Source organism: Microcebus murinus, chromosome 7 (genome assembly GCF_040939455.1).
Source record: "Microcebus murinus isolate Inina chromosome 7, M.murinus_Inina_mat1.0, whole genome shotgun sequence".
In the NCBI taxonomy this organism is placed as follows: Eukaryota; Metazoa; Chordata; class Mammalia; order Primates; family Cheirogaleidae; genus Microcebus; species Microcebus murinus.
Genome location: NC_134110.1, coordinates 65,178,847 through 65,192,096, shown reverse-complemented (window position 1 = coordinate 65,192,096; position 13,250 = coordinate 65,178,847). Strand labels below are relative to the sequence as shown.

The 13,250-nt window shown below is 41.4% G+C and overlaps 1 protein-coding gene across 1 annotated transcript in view; it reads left to right on the top strand.

Annotated features, from left to right (window-relative positions):
* Window positions 1-13,250, top strand: part of SDC2 (syndecan 2) — a 107,436-nt gene that overhangs the window by 66,504 nt on the left and 27,682 nt on the right. The window lies entirely within an intron of this gene.

Here is a 13,250-nt window from a genome sequence, read left to right as displayed (position 1 = left end):
ATGAAGTGTTGATGTTGTTCAAACCCAGGTCTGGTGCACATTAGAAGGTCCATATTTTCCCCTGTGTTTCCTTATATTAAATAATGACTGGCTCCTTACCTAGTGCATGGCAGTAAAGCTTATTGTTGTGTTTTGGCATTGGTGAACTTAAAGGAGAATTGCCTCAATTTTGTTTGTTTTGTATTACAAAGTTAGGCAAGGTTTGAGCCAGGTAAATCCTCTGTCTCCAATAAAGCCTGTGGGTTTTTCCTCTCTTCCTCAGAAGTTCTTAAATTGTGGCGAAAGAATATATATCTTGTGGGGATGAGAAATGAAATGCTAACTATAATGAATAAAATTGCTGGCCAACCCCAGATTGTTCATTTTAAACAAAAAGGAGGAATAGCTTGAATGAATCTTGTTTTCATAAGATTCCTTTAAAACATAACCAAAACCTGTGAGAGATACTATAAGCAACTGTTCGATTGTTAAAATGGTTGCGTTAGGGCTTGGTGATGGAGTCCCAAAGCTCTGTATGAATTAGCTAGATAGGTAAGGTAGTTGGAGGGGTGATGGATGTGAGTCAGAGAGGTGCAGTAACTTGCCTCGTGATCATACCTCAAACTCCTGGGCTCAAGCAACCCTCCCACCTCAGCCTCCTGAGTAGCTGGGACTTTGGATGTGTGCCACCATACCGAGCTAATTTTTTAACTTTTTGTGGAGATGGGGTCTTGCTGTGTTGCCTACGCTGGTCTCAAACTCCTGGCCTCAAGGGCTCTTCCCACCTTAGCCTCCCAAAGTGCTGGGATTACAGACGTGAGCACCATGCCAGCCTTGCTTGGAGTTCTTGATTCATAGGCAAAAGTGAATACCACAGAGACAAAGTTAGGGCCATCCTTTCTTGTATCTGCAAGTTTGGACAGTGTGAACTGGTCAGACACTGTAAACTGAGCGTGGGCCTGCTGAATCTGGGAGTTGATTAGCACAGTCCTGGTCCCAGAGCTGAGGCCACCATTTTGGATATGTGAGTCTTTAGTCCCGAGAGGAACTAGGGAAAGAGTAAATTTATTCAGTAAACACTTACTGCTTTGTGGTAGGGGAACAGGTAAATGGGGAGCTGTCAGGCACACACAAGTCAGTACAATTCAGGTAAGAGGTATGAAAAGTCACTGGGTGTCAGGGAAGGAAAATTTCATATGGCTGGTAGTTGGGTAAGAGTGACAGAGTGTTCTTTCATGCTCACTCCACCTTCTTTCTTCCTTCTTGTACTCTCAGTCTAGATAACCTTTCCTCCATGAAACGCCTTCCCTGAGCGCCACCCCAGAACTGGATTATGTTCCCTTGCTGTGGGGTCCTAGAGTACAATGTCCCACCCTTAGTGGAGCATCTCCCCCTGGCTTATTATTGGCTCTTACCTGTCTCACCCACCTGACTGTAAGCCCCTGGAAGAGCAAGAACCACATAGACACAGTGCTTAGTAGATAGTAAGTGCTTAAATATTTGCTAAATGAATTTAGGTGAAGCTATAAAAGTTGAAATCCAGTTGTGGAGGGCCCTTTAATAATACTGGATGATGTTTATGGAGCACTCACCATGTGTTAGCCAACGTGAAAGTACTTGGCAGATATTAATTTTTCAACAACCCATGAAATAGGTACTATTATTACTCTATTGCATGGGTCCTCAAACTTTTTAAACAGGGGGCCAGTTCACTGTCCCTCAGACCATTGGAGGGCCAGACTATAGTTTAAAAAAACTATGAACAAATTCCTATGCACACTGCACATATCTTATTTTGAAGTAAAAAAACAAACGGGCAAAAACACCTGCATGTGGCTCGTGGGCTGTAGTTTGAGGACGCCTGCTCTATTGTGTAGGTGAAGAACCTGAGGCATGGGAAGGTGTGTGTCTGCTCACAGGTGTTCACTTTACTCCCTGCCTCTGGCTGCCCTGCTGGGGTGGGGGGGGTGGTTCAGGCTGGGTCCTGGAGGCAGTGAGGGCTGTTATGCTATAGAGGGTGGAGGTGGGGTGGACATGTGTGATTCCTGGGAAAGGAATCCTGACGCTGCTGTGTAGATGGACTTGTACACAAGGGAGAGCTGCCCACAGCAGTACAAAGTCACCCTTGAAATGGCAACAGGAAAACATTAGTGTGATTTATTGATCTGATGAGCACTCGGGGCACTTAAGTGGTAGTTACTGATCAAAGTATTTTATAAATATTAACTGATTTAATGCTCTTGGCAGCTCTGTGAGGTAGGCACTATTCCTATTATCCCCACTTTATAGATGAGGAGCCTGAGGTTCAGAGAGATCCCACAGATGGTAAGTGGCAGAACCAGGCAGGTCTGGTGCCAGGCTCTCAAGTCCTGTCCCAAGCTGCTGCTTAGTCTTCCTGTACAAAGGGAATGATTACTAATAGCCTGCAGTGATGCTTCTGTTCAGGATAGTACAGGATCACAGGGATATTTTGGAGACGGAGCCATTTCCGAAAGCATCTGCTTTAAAGACATTTGTTTAGAAATATTTATATGATTATACTTAATACATGCTTGGCTTAGAGGAGGGGCAAAGACACTCACAAGTTCTGCCCTTGGGGAACTTACAGTTGGCTGAGGGGAGATAGAGAGGTATGTAGACGTATAAAGAAAAATGCCATTTCAGATGGAGAAAGGCAAACGAGGAAAACAAAACAAACGAATGGAACAGACCTGTGCTGTCCACTGGGATAGCCACTAAGCCACATGTATTCACTGAGTACTTGAAATGTAGTCGGTCCAAATTGAGGAATGTAAAGTATAAAATATATACGGGGACTTGAACATCATATGAAAAATATAAAATGTCTCATTGATAATTTTTACAATGAGTACATCTTAAAATAGATTTGTATGTATTCAGTTAAATAGCATTCATTTTGATAATATATTCTAAGTAAAATAAGCTAGACACAAAAGAACAAGTACTATATTATTCCACTTATGAGGTACCTGGGATAGTCAAGTTCACAGAGACATGGGATGGGGGTTACCAGGAACTGAGGGGAGGGAGAATAGCACATTATGGTTTCCTGAGCACAGAGTGTTGGTTTGGGATGAGGAGGAGGTCTGCAGATGGGTGCTGTTGGTGTTGCACAACGTGTGAATATACTTAATGCCACTGAACTGCGTGCTTAAAACTAGATAAAATAGCCGGGCGCGGTGGCTCACGCCTGTAATCCTAGCACTTTGGGAGGCCGAGGCGGGCGGATTGCTCAAGGTCAGGAGTTCGAAACCAGCCTGAGCGAGACCCCGTCTCTACCAAAAATAGAAATAAATTAATTGACCAACTAAAAATATATATACAAAAAAAAATTAGCCGGGCATGGTGGCGCATGCTTGTAGTCCCAGCTACTCGGGAGGCTGAGGCAGTAGGATCGCTGAGCCCCGGAGATTGAGGTTGCTGTGAGCCAGGCTGACGCCACGGCACTCACTCTAGCCTGGGCAACAAAGTGAGACTCTGTCTCAAAAAAAAAAAAATAAAAATAAAAAAAAAACTAGATAAAATGACAAACTTTAGGCTTAGTTTACCACAACTTTAAAAAGAGCCAAAAAAGAAAGATTTCACTTTAAAAAAATGTGACTACTAGAAAATAATAAATTACATATGGGGTTCACATTACATTCCTGTTGGGTGGCACTGGGCCAGAAAGTGGCGGGTAGGATGGTCAGGACAAACCTCTTTTGAGGGGGTCACATTTGTGTCCTGTGACATGAGAAGAAACTAACCACACAAGAGGCTTGAGGGAAGAGTTTCGGGCAGAGGAAGAGCTGTGCAAAGGCCCTGTGCAAAGGCGGGCACGCGTTTGTACGCTCGGGAAGGTGGGAGGAGGTAAGGATGGGAGGGGCCGGGGCCCGGATCATGCAGGGTCTATGGGTCAGAGTAGACACTTTGGATACTATTGCTCTGCATTTAACTTGGGACTAGAAACAGAGCAATAAAAAACTCCAGTTCCCCTATAGATTAAACTATATGAAATTGCTGGTATTTCTGACCTATAAAATGGCACTTTCTTACGATTCAGCCTAATATTGTGTTTGTAGTGTGGGGATCTGATCATTTCCCCAGTGATATGCCCGGTCTGCTAGCAGAGAACACACTGCATTGCTTTTAATTATTTGTTCGTTGCTGGTACCTCGGAGGACAGCATTCCCTCCTGCTGGCTTGCATAACACAACACCCCAAAACAAATCTGTGTTGAAATGGAAGGAAACCTTGCTGTTCACAAACCAAAACTGTCACAAGTAATAAAAAAAAAAATCCCGAAGGCAGTACCTCAAACATTTCCTATTTCATAAACCTCTGTCTTTGTCAGTTTGGAGGCTTTTGGAAGCCAGAGGGAGAGATAATAGTATCATTAGCACCTTTGGATCTTGGCTCTGTAAAGTCACTGGGGCATTTATTATTATTGCCCAGGTAGACTTTTCTTTCTGGAAAGGTCTTGGCTCAGGACAGGTAAATTGAAGGGTTGGCTTTCTCAGCAGGGAAGGGTTGTTAGGAAGGTAAATGGGAGTTTGTTTATCCTTCTTTTGAAGGCCTTCGGCGCTGGCTCAGGCAGTCTTGTGGCAGCAGCTGCGACCCCGTTCTGTTCCCCAAGTCCACCTTGGTGGCCTCATTGTATGTTATTACTGCTTTTCCTGGACAATGAATGAGAGGCGACCCCAGAGGGAAGTACTGCAGAATGAGTCTTTTTCTTAATGGTTTTTGACTCTCGAGCCCCTGGTGGAAAATGTTTGTTCATATTAAAGGGGAAGACGGTTAATACCCAAAACCTTTCATTTCATGGAAATATTTTCTGGGATTTGAAACATCTCTGGCCGCCTGCCGGGGACCAGTGAGTCCAGCCGGCGATAATGCTCCTGCCTTGCATGCTGGTCTTTTGTGAAGGTTGTTCTGTGTCACATTTGAACTCCCCAATCAAACGGTTCTAGTGGCGTCTCGGGGGCATAAAATGGAAAGGTGACTGCAGGTGGTTTCCTCAGGCTGTGTTGAGTTTAAAAGTTGACTGGATACTTTGTGCCCTCGGGGGATAACTAGATATTTCCTCATAGCCTAGGCGCTGTGTAAGCTAATTGGCTAAAATCAAAAAAAGGCTTGTTCTACCCCATATTATGTAATTGGTATCTGCGCCACAAACCAGAAATCTATGCCCAGTAACCATCCCACAATTTCTAGAAGATTTCTCAGCTCCGTACATACTGTGGTCTATTTCTGTAGGATCACTGTTGTGTCATTTGTGTTCACTGTCAAAGAGCCAGCGAAGATGTCATTAACTACAGTAATTGAGCACTTTCTAACTTAAAGGAGCTCCTTATTGCTGTAGACTTGTATGAAGGTGGGGCTAGGTTTGGGATTAGCTACAGATCCTTTCTTCATTTATTTTTTCAGTCCTGATTATCTTAATTTGTTTTTGTTCATGTCAAGATTGGCCAGATCACTGTGACCACCTGACTTAGGTATAACAGACTAAGAAAGCTGTGTGACCTCCACAGAGGCGGCTTGAGTTTGAGGAACTGTCACTTTTTTTTTTTTAACATTTCCCCTTACCTGCCTAATAGAGCAAATACATCTACACAAATGTAAATAGTTGTATTTTTTTAGGGTTTACATGAACTGTTTCCCACATTTTATCTCTTTACTCTTCACGTGAAATTCAGGAGATGGACCTTATTATTTTCTCATTTTATTGATGAACTCAACCTCAGAGTTTCAGTCCCAGATGTTTTGATTTCAGGTTGGATTCTCTTCTCTGCACCTCCCAACTACCATGTTAGTAACCTCTGGCAAGTGGCCAGAAGGACTGCAAGAATCCAGTCATTCAACGTAAGTGGAGAAAATGGTCCTCTATCAGGTGTCATTTCTGTTTTTTCACTTTAGTAACTCCCACTGGTAGGTCCTGCTTTCTCATTCTTCCAACTCATTATGTCTAAATCTCAACTTACGAAGGACTCTGCCCCTCAGCCGGGAGCCCAAATTGGAAATGTGGGTGCTGTGCTCGGACTTCATGTGTGGGTGATGATGGGCAAACAGTGTGATCACTAAAGGCTCAGGTTCCACTCTGTAACGTGGGGCTGAGACCTGCATTGTTGGCGGATTTGGGGGTGGGTGGTCTCATCCATGTAAAGTGCTAACAGTTCCCGACACACAAATACTCTATAAGGACAACAGTGACAGATCTCATTAAAAAAAAAATCATTTCTTCCTATACTCATACCTCATTCAGTTGGTTGACAGGACATGTAGATTTTACCTACTTCAATACACCATTGACTCTGTCCTGGCCGTTTCATTCCTTCTTACGCAGTTCCTGACATAATTTGACATCATCCCACCTCTAGACAAGCCCCTCTCAGCCTAATCTTTCCAGACACACACGTTTGAGCTTCTCCTTGAAGTCTCCCATTTGCTTACAGGATAAAACTAAATTCCCCAGCTATTCACCAAAGGTCCTTCACGATCAGCCTGATCTCACACCATCATTTCTGAACACACACCTTACCCTCGACCATGCAGAACTAGGACTCCTCTGAGTCCTTCATCCCGTCTCGGCCTCCTAAATACCTACATTCCCTGTGCTTCATTTCCCCCTGCCCTTCACAATTCCTCCTCTCTGCATCAACTCATCTTGGGCTTTGTGATCTTAGCACCTTGCACACACCCTGCGCATAATAGGTGCTCAGTGAGTTAAATAGATACAGAGTGGCTAGCATCTTTAGCCTAGGGGAGTCTCAAGTCTCTAGCCTTTCTGAGGGGTGGAAAGGCTGGACACAGAGTAGATTTTCAGGGGGAGACCCTGGTTTATTAGCAGAGCCACCAGAAGACCTGGAGCCTGCACCTGGAAACCTGAAATGAAGAGAAATAAGATCACTGTCACCACCAGTGTTCTGCTTATTAGCAGCAAGAAAGCCTACCTGTGGTTTATGTGAGTTCAACTCTGTAGCAGCATCTGTCTCATCAGGAACTTACCTAGAGCTACCATTTGGCTATTCAGAATTTAAACCATAATTGCCTCCTAAATATTCTCTGCAAAAGTGTAACTATCCTTCTCTCCAAGCAACAACCAGGTAAGTGTGGTTATCTGTGGCTACCAGGTGCAAAACCTCCATTAGCTGAAAAATAACACAGCCAGGCCTGCTATCCATACAGTCTGTAGGACCTGTTCTGTGAGATAGGAGTCACACCTGTCCGTAGTTACCTGACAGCTTTCTAGTGAAGACTTTGAGACTCTCTTCCAGTCTTACTGTTGTTCTGTGAGAAAGACATTTAGAACCTCCCATCTTTATTTTGTGCTTTACTTCTTTGGAAAACCCAAGAACCATGGAAATTTATTGCATTACATGTGTTTTCTAGACTACTAGAAATCAAAGCCTTTCTCCTTCATGAAAACTGAGGATTTGGCTTTGCTCATAAAAGATGCAAAGCCTTCTAAATATATTCCTAAATGAGTATTGACATCTCTTTGACTTCAGTGCTCAGATACATAGATGTTCCTGGAAAAGAACCACAAGATCCACCTGCTGTGTGTCTTGGAAATGTATGTAATTGAAAACCTATATTAACACATTAACTGCCATGACCGTTGTATTAATATTTAACTCTAGTTTTGACCCCAGGGCCATGTGAAGCATATATATTAATAAAATCTTACTTGTTGATGTTCTTATTGTTACAATTAATATTGAGAATTTAATTCTTAAAACGTGAATTAATAGAGGTCTATAAATTTCATCTTTCTATTTATGTTTACCTTTAAATTACACTTGACGTTTTTATTCTATTTTCGTAATAAAACACTATGGCCCCAAGGAAAAGTTTGTGTGTTTTTTTGTGGCAGTCAATGTGTTAAAGAGCATACTGTGATGAGGAAACAAGTGTTTGTTTTCTAAGACTCTCTTTATGTTTGTTTTTAGTCCACTCTTCACTGAAATATAATACAATCAGAAAAGTACACAAATCATAAGTGTACAGCTTGAATTTTCAGGTTGTCCTTTTAATATGTTAATATATAATACATGAATAATGTAGATATTGATGCTACCACCAATTTCTTGTTTAATTAAATTAAGAGGATAGAAACAGGAGGGAAGTTCCGAATGCCATTCTCTTAACACAGCTGTTTAATAACTTCCCCCTTCCCTGCCTCAAGGAGGCAATGTTTTGTTTTCCTGGTGGTAATATTTGAGCCTGTAATGTTTACCTCCAATTCTGTCTCTTTAGCCTTTTGAATACATACGTGAATTTCATTATATTGTTGACATATAAATTGTTCCTCTTCTGTGTGTCAGATACTTGTTACAATGAAAGGGCGCAGAAGAGTTTGCTCCCTGTGTGGTTCTGAGAAGGAAACAAGTCCTTGACTGGGTTTGTTTTCTCCCCCTTACGAAGACGCCTCTTTGCTTACCTTTATGTCTTCCTCCTTCCTCTTAGGGCCCTGGCTTATCTGTCAAGTCCATAGCTACCATTTCTCCTAGAAGATTATCTGATCATCCACCATCACTGTCATGCAGTCTTTTGTGGGCCCAGTTTGTTGAAGCCAGCTCGCCACGCGCTAGTATAATTTTTAGTGAAGTTCAGTTCTTCTGTCTCCATTCTCTTAATTAAATAAGAAATTGGTGGTAGCATCAATATCTAAATCAATCATGTATCATAAATTAACACATTAAAAGGACAACCTGAAAATTCAAGCTGTATGCTTATGATTTGAGTATTTTTCTGATTGTTATATTTTAGTGGACTAAAACAAGCTGAGCTGAACTGGTGTGAAGACAGCACTTTGTGGTCCCATTAGTGATATAAACTCTTTACCTTATAATCAGCTTTGTTGTCACCTGAGATTTTTTCCACTAGAGTTCTCCCTAACCCCCCTCCAACTTTTAAATTATGAATTTTCAAATATACAGAAAAGCTGAAAGAGGACAATATCCTTCACCTAAATTTGATAATTGGTAGTATTTTACCAGTTATTTGCTTTATTCTCTCATATATATATATATATATATATATATATATATATATATATGTTTTATACCATTGACAGTAAATTTTGGTCATCAAGATACTTCACCACTAAAGACCTCAGCATTCATCCCTATGAGTAATGACAACACACAATCTCACCTAAGAAAGTTAATGATTCCCTAGTATTTCCAAATATCTAGTCCATATTTAGATTTCTCAGTTGTCTCAAGAATGTCTTAAGATCTACTAGAGTTTTTATCCCCTACAGTTTATTAATGCATCGGGGAATATCCCAGCAATTGCACTGGCTGCATGGATAGAACAGTGGTGCAACCTTGACAAATGAGCCATTTTTAGGAGAAGACTGCTCTTTATCTGTTGTTGGCAGTTTCCTTTCTTGATGTAGCAGTGTAGGCAAAAATGAATGAATCACACCCATCACAACTGTAAATGGGCCTCTTATAACTTCTAGAAGTTCAGAATGTGCCATTTATTTGGTGAAGCTAATTGAGCATGATGCCAGGGAGGTGAGGCAGTAGGGTGCACCTTATTAGTGATCAGGAATCATCTCTTGTGTGCTGGTTTGTCAAAAACCTGTTGTCACTTGTAGAAGGGACCATCACTCAGGGCAGAATATATGGGCAGACCCTCAGGAGTTCAGGGATTTGGACTCAGTGATAATTAATGCTTTTTTTGGTATAGTCTTAGATTTATAGGATCTACAATTTGTAAATCTTAGATTTACAGAATCTAGTTGAGCAGATAGTAAGTACATAATGTTCCATATACCCACTCCAGCCCACCACTTCCCCTATTATCAAGTACTAACACATCTTGTATTAGTGTGGTACATTTGCTGCAATTAATGAACCAAATACTGACACATTATTATTAACTGTAGTGCATGGTTATAGTAGGGTTCACACTTTGTACAATTCTGTGAGTTTCAACAAATGCATAAAGGCACCGATCCACTATTACGTATCATACAGAATTTTTTCACTGCCCTAAAACTCCCCTTTGCTCTACTTATCCTTCCCTCTGAACCCCTGACAATTACTCATCTTTTTACTGTCTAGTTTTGCCTTTTCCAAAATGTCATATACTTGGAATCATACAGTGTGAAGGCTTTTCAGATTGGCTTCTTTCACTTAGCAATGTGCATTTGAAGTTCCTCCATGTCTTTTGGTGGCTCATATCTTTTTATTGCCCAGTAATATTCCATCAGATGGCTGTACCACAGTTGGTCTATTCACAAGGCTTGCTCTTTTACTTTTAAACAAATGATAGAACATTTCAGCACGTAGCTGTTGTCTGATAAATAGTCATTAAATGACCCAGTTAGATAGACTCCTTAATTTTTCTGCCAGGTATATAGTGTCAAGGGAGAGTTGTGATGGAAAAGGCAATTATGTTGTTAGGCACAGACTTCTGCTATTGTGCAGTTATTGTTTATGGAGAGAGCATTTAACCTTGTGGTGGCTTAGGCCAGCAGAGGTAGGTGGCTTTGATGTATCCAGGCTTCCAACAAGAGTTTAAGAATTCTCTTTAGACCTGCACTGTGTGGTGTGGTAGCCACTAGCCAGCCACATGTAGCTAGCTATTCGAACTTGCCTAAAAGTAAGTAAAAATTCAGTGCCTCAGTTGTACTAACCACATTTCAACTACTGGATAGCCGTATGTGGCTAGTGGCTATTAATTTGGAGAATGTAGCGTGGAACATTTCCTATATCACAGAAAATTTTATTGGCTTGCCCTGGTTCAAATAGAAGCATTCAGATGGAAGGATGGGATTGAAATCAGTTGACCAAGCTGATTCTGGTTTCTCTTTAATGCTTAGCTCTTTTGTGCCACAACAATTTTACAGTGGAAGAGATGAAGCCCAAAGATCTGTTTGCTGGAAGCTGTGAAACTACTCTATGGGACAGCCCCAGGCAGTCTGGCTTGAGGACATTTTAGGCCCTTGATTAGTGTTAAGGAGTTTTACAGAGCTCTCTGCTCTTGCTTATTTATTAATAGTTTGATTTAAAAAAAGAAAAAGAAAAACAAGGGGCTTCTCTAATTTGAGGGGACGAGTGGCTGTGGAAAGGGAGCTAAACTTCTCAACTAATAAATTTGCAAATTGTCTACCCATCCCCTCGGTGAACTCCTGCGGTTGTTGGATACCAGGAATGTGAAACCTGAATAAATATCAGATATTTGCTACAGAAAGTGGAGTTCACTCCCTTGGAATTGAGATTGCTCTTATTTAGGAGCAAAGCAAATCACAGTTTTTTGCTTTTTTTTTTTGCCAGCTCTTTGGATTTGATCAGATCTGATTTCATCCACGTGGTAGGTGCCCATGCTGACACAAAGTACTAGGGGCTGTCGATCTATTTAAATTTCAGTTCTGTATTCTGAAATTTTATGTATGGCATCTTAATAAAGTCTTTTTTTTTTCTTCTAAACAGAAGTACAGATAACAGACATTACCTTAAATTGTGCTTTTCCTTAATGTCTAATCTGGAAATTGGCCGTTGATGCTGACAAGGGTTTTTAATATACTTTTTAAGTGAAAGTGGCAAATTGTTCTGTCTGCACATTATAGCTTTAAATATTGACTTTTTGCCTTTTGGAATGCTTGAATTTCTAAGAGGCCTAGTGTGAAAAGGCAAATTTGACAGAATAATTTATCTACCATAATTCCTGTGAAAAGACTTAAAATATTCTGGTGTTTGGAAGTTCAGTTAGGATGTGACCACTTGGAATCATGACTGTCCTTAAGCACAGGCTTAGAATTGATAATTTTCTCCAAGAATAGGCATAGAGAAAATTGTGTATTATTTTATACATTAAAAATTGGAAATGCCAGATGTCAAATGAAGAGATTCTCCCCAATCTTGTCAGATTTCACCTTACAAGAGTCATTGAGTTTTAACAAGTATTTAATAATTCCTGAATTTGTTCAACTGACATTTGCTTTTTTAAAAAAAAGCAAACATGTTGTTCCTTAAGTGAACAGCAGGATAATGGATGGGTTTCTTATACCTGCTATGATTTTGCATAATTTAGAAAAAATAAATTTTAGTTTAGTTACTGTTTCATGTTAGTGAAGTCTAGAAAAATTGATTATGGTTTTTAGCATGGGATTGGTTTCTTAAAAGCCGTGAAAGGGGGAAGAATCAATATCAGGGCTTTCCGAATGGCAGCTTTGTAGAGAGCACCCCAGCACGATTGATTACAGCTGCTTTTGTAAAGGATTTTAAAAAGAACAATCTGTATTAAAAACATCATTCTTTGGTATGAGCTTGAACAGTTCCAAATGGGTTTCCATGGGGGCTGCCCTGCAATGTGACCACTTGAAGGGATTGTGGCCATCGCCGGTGGGCCCTGCAGCCCGGCAGGGGAAGGCTCTTAGGTGAGGAGTTGCTGGCATGCATGCCAAAGGGGTTACCTTGGCAGCTGCAATCATTCAGCCACATTCTTCAGCCTCCAAAGCAGGAGGGGCAAGAGAGATGTCATTTTTCTGCGGCAGTGTGTTAAGGTTAAGCAGCAGGAAGGGAGTGTCAGAAGGATGTCTTTGTTCCAGAGCACTGGCCAAAGCCAGGTATGTCCTGTCAGAGTTAGGGATGATAGCAGGGGATAGCTCCCAAGCCTCTGTGTCCTCAGCTGTTGTCTTGAGGCCAGTGAGGAGCGGACATGTCTTCATTTAGCATCTTACATGTGAGCACTGTGACCAGGTTCTTAGGCCGCATGCTGATCTCATACCAATTAAATAAACTCTGCTCTGGGGTAGAGGCACTGTTTGGAAGCCGTTTAAATCTTTTATATTAGAAACTGGTCCCATCCCCACAAGGCACGTGACAGAGCCCAAGTGGGAGACCATTAATGCGGACTGGGCTCTTGAGTGTAATTCTTAGCAAGACTCTGCATGCTTTAGAAAATTGAGATGTGACAGGTGGTCCAGGTGGCTTTCATTCTAAACAAAAGGGGGGGGGCGAGGGTTCATATTGACCTTGCCACTAGCTGCTTTAAGGAGGGCATTTGCAGGAACAGAGTGGCCAGTTAATAACTTGAGGGTTGACGATCCCGGAGAGTGCAGGGATTTTTAGAAATAGTTTAGAGTTTCGCATCATCACTTTTTATTTAGCATGATGCTTGGGCGCTGAATCACCACGGAGGCCTGCGGTATGGCTTGCCACAGTGCTGGTGGAATCAGCTGATGAGCCTCTTTTATTACTGGACTGAGTTGGGAAAAAGACAATTCCTGAGATGATCTGATATATTTTTGACTC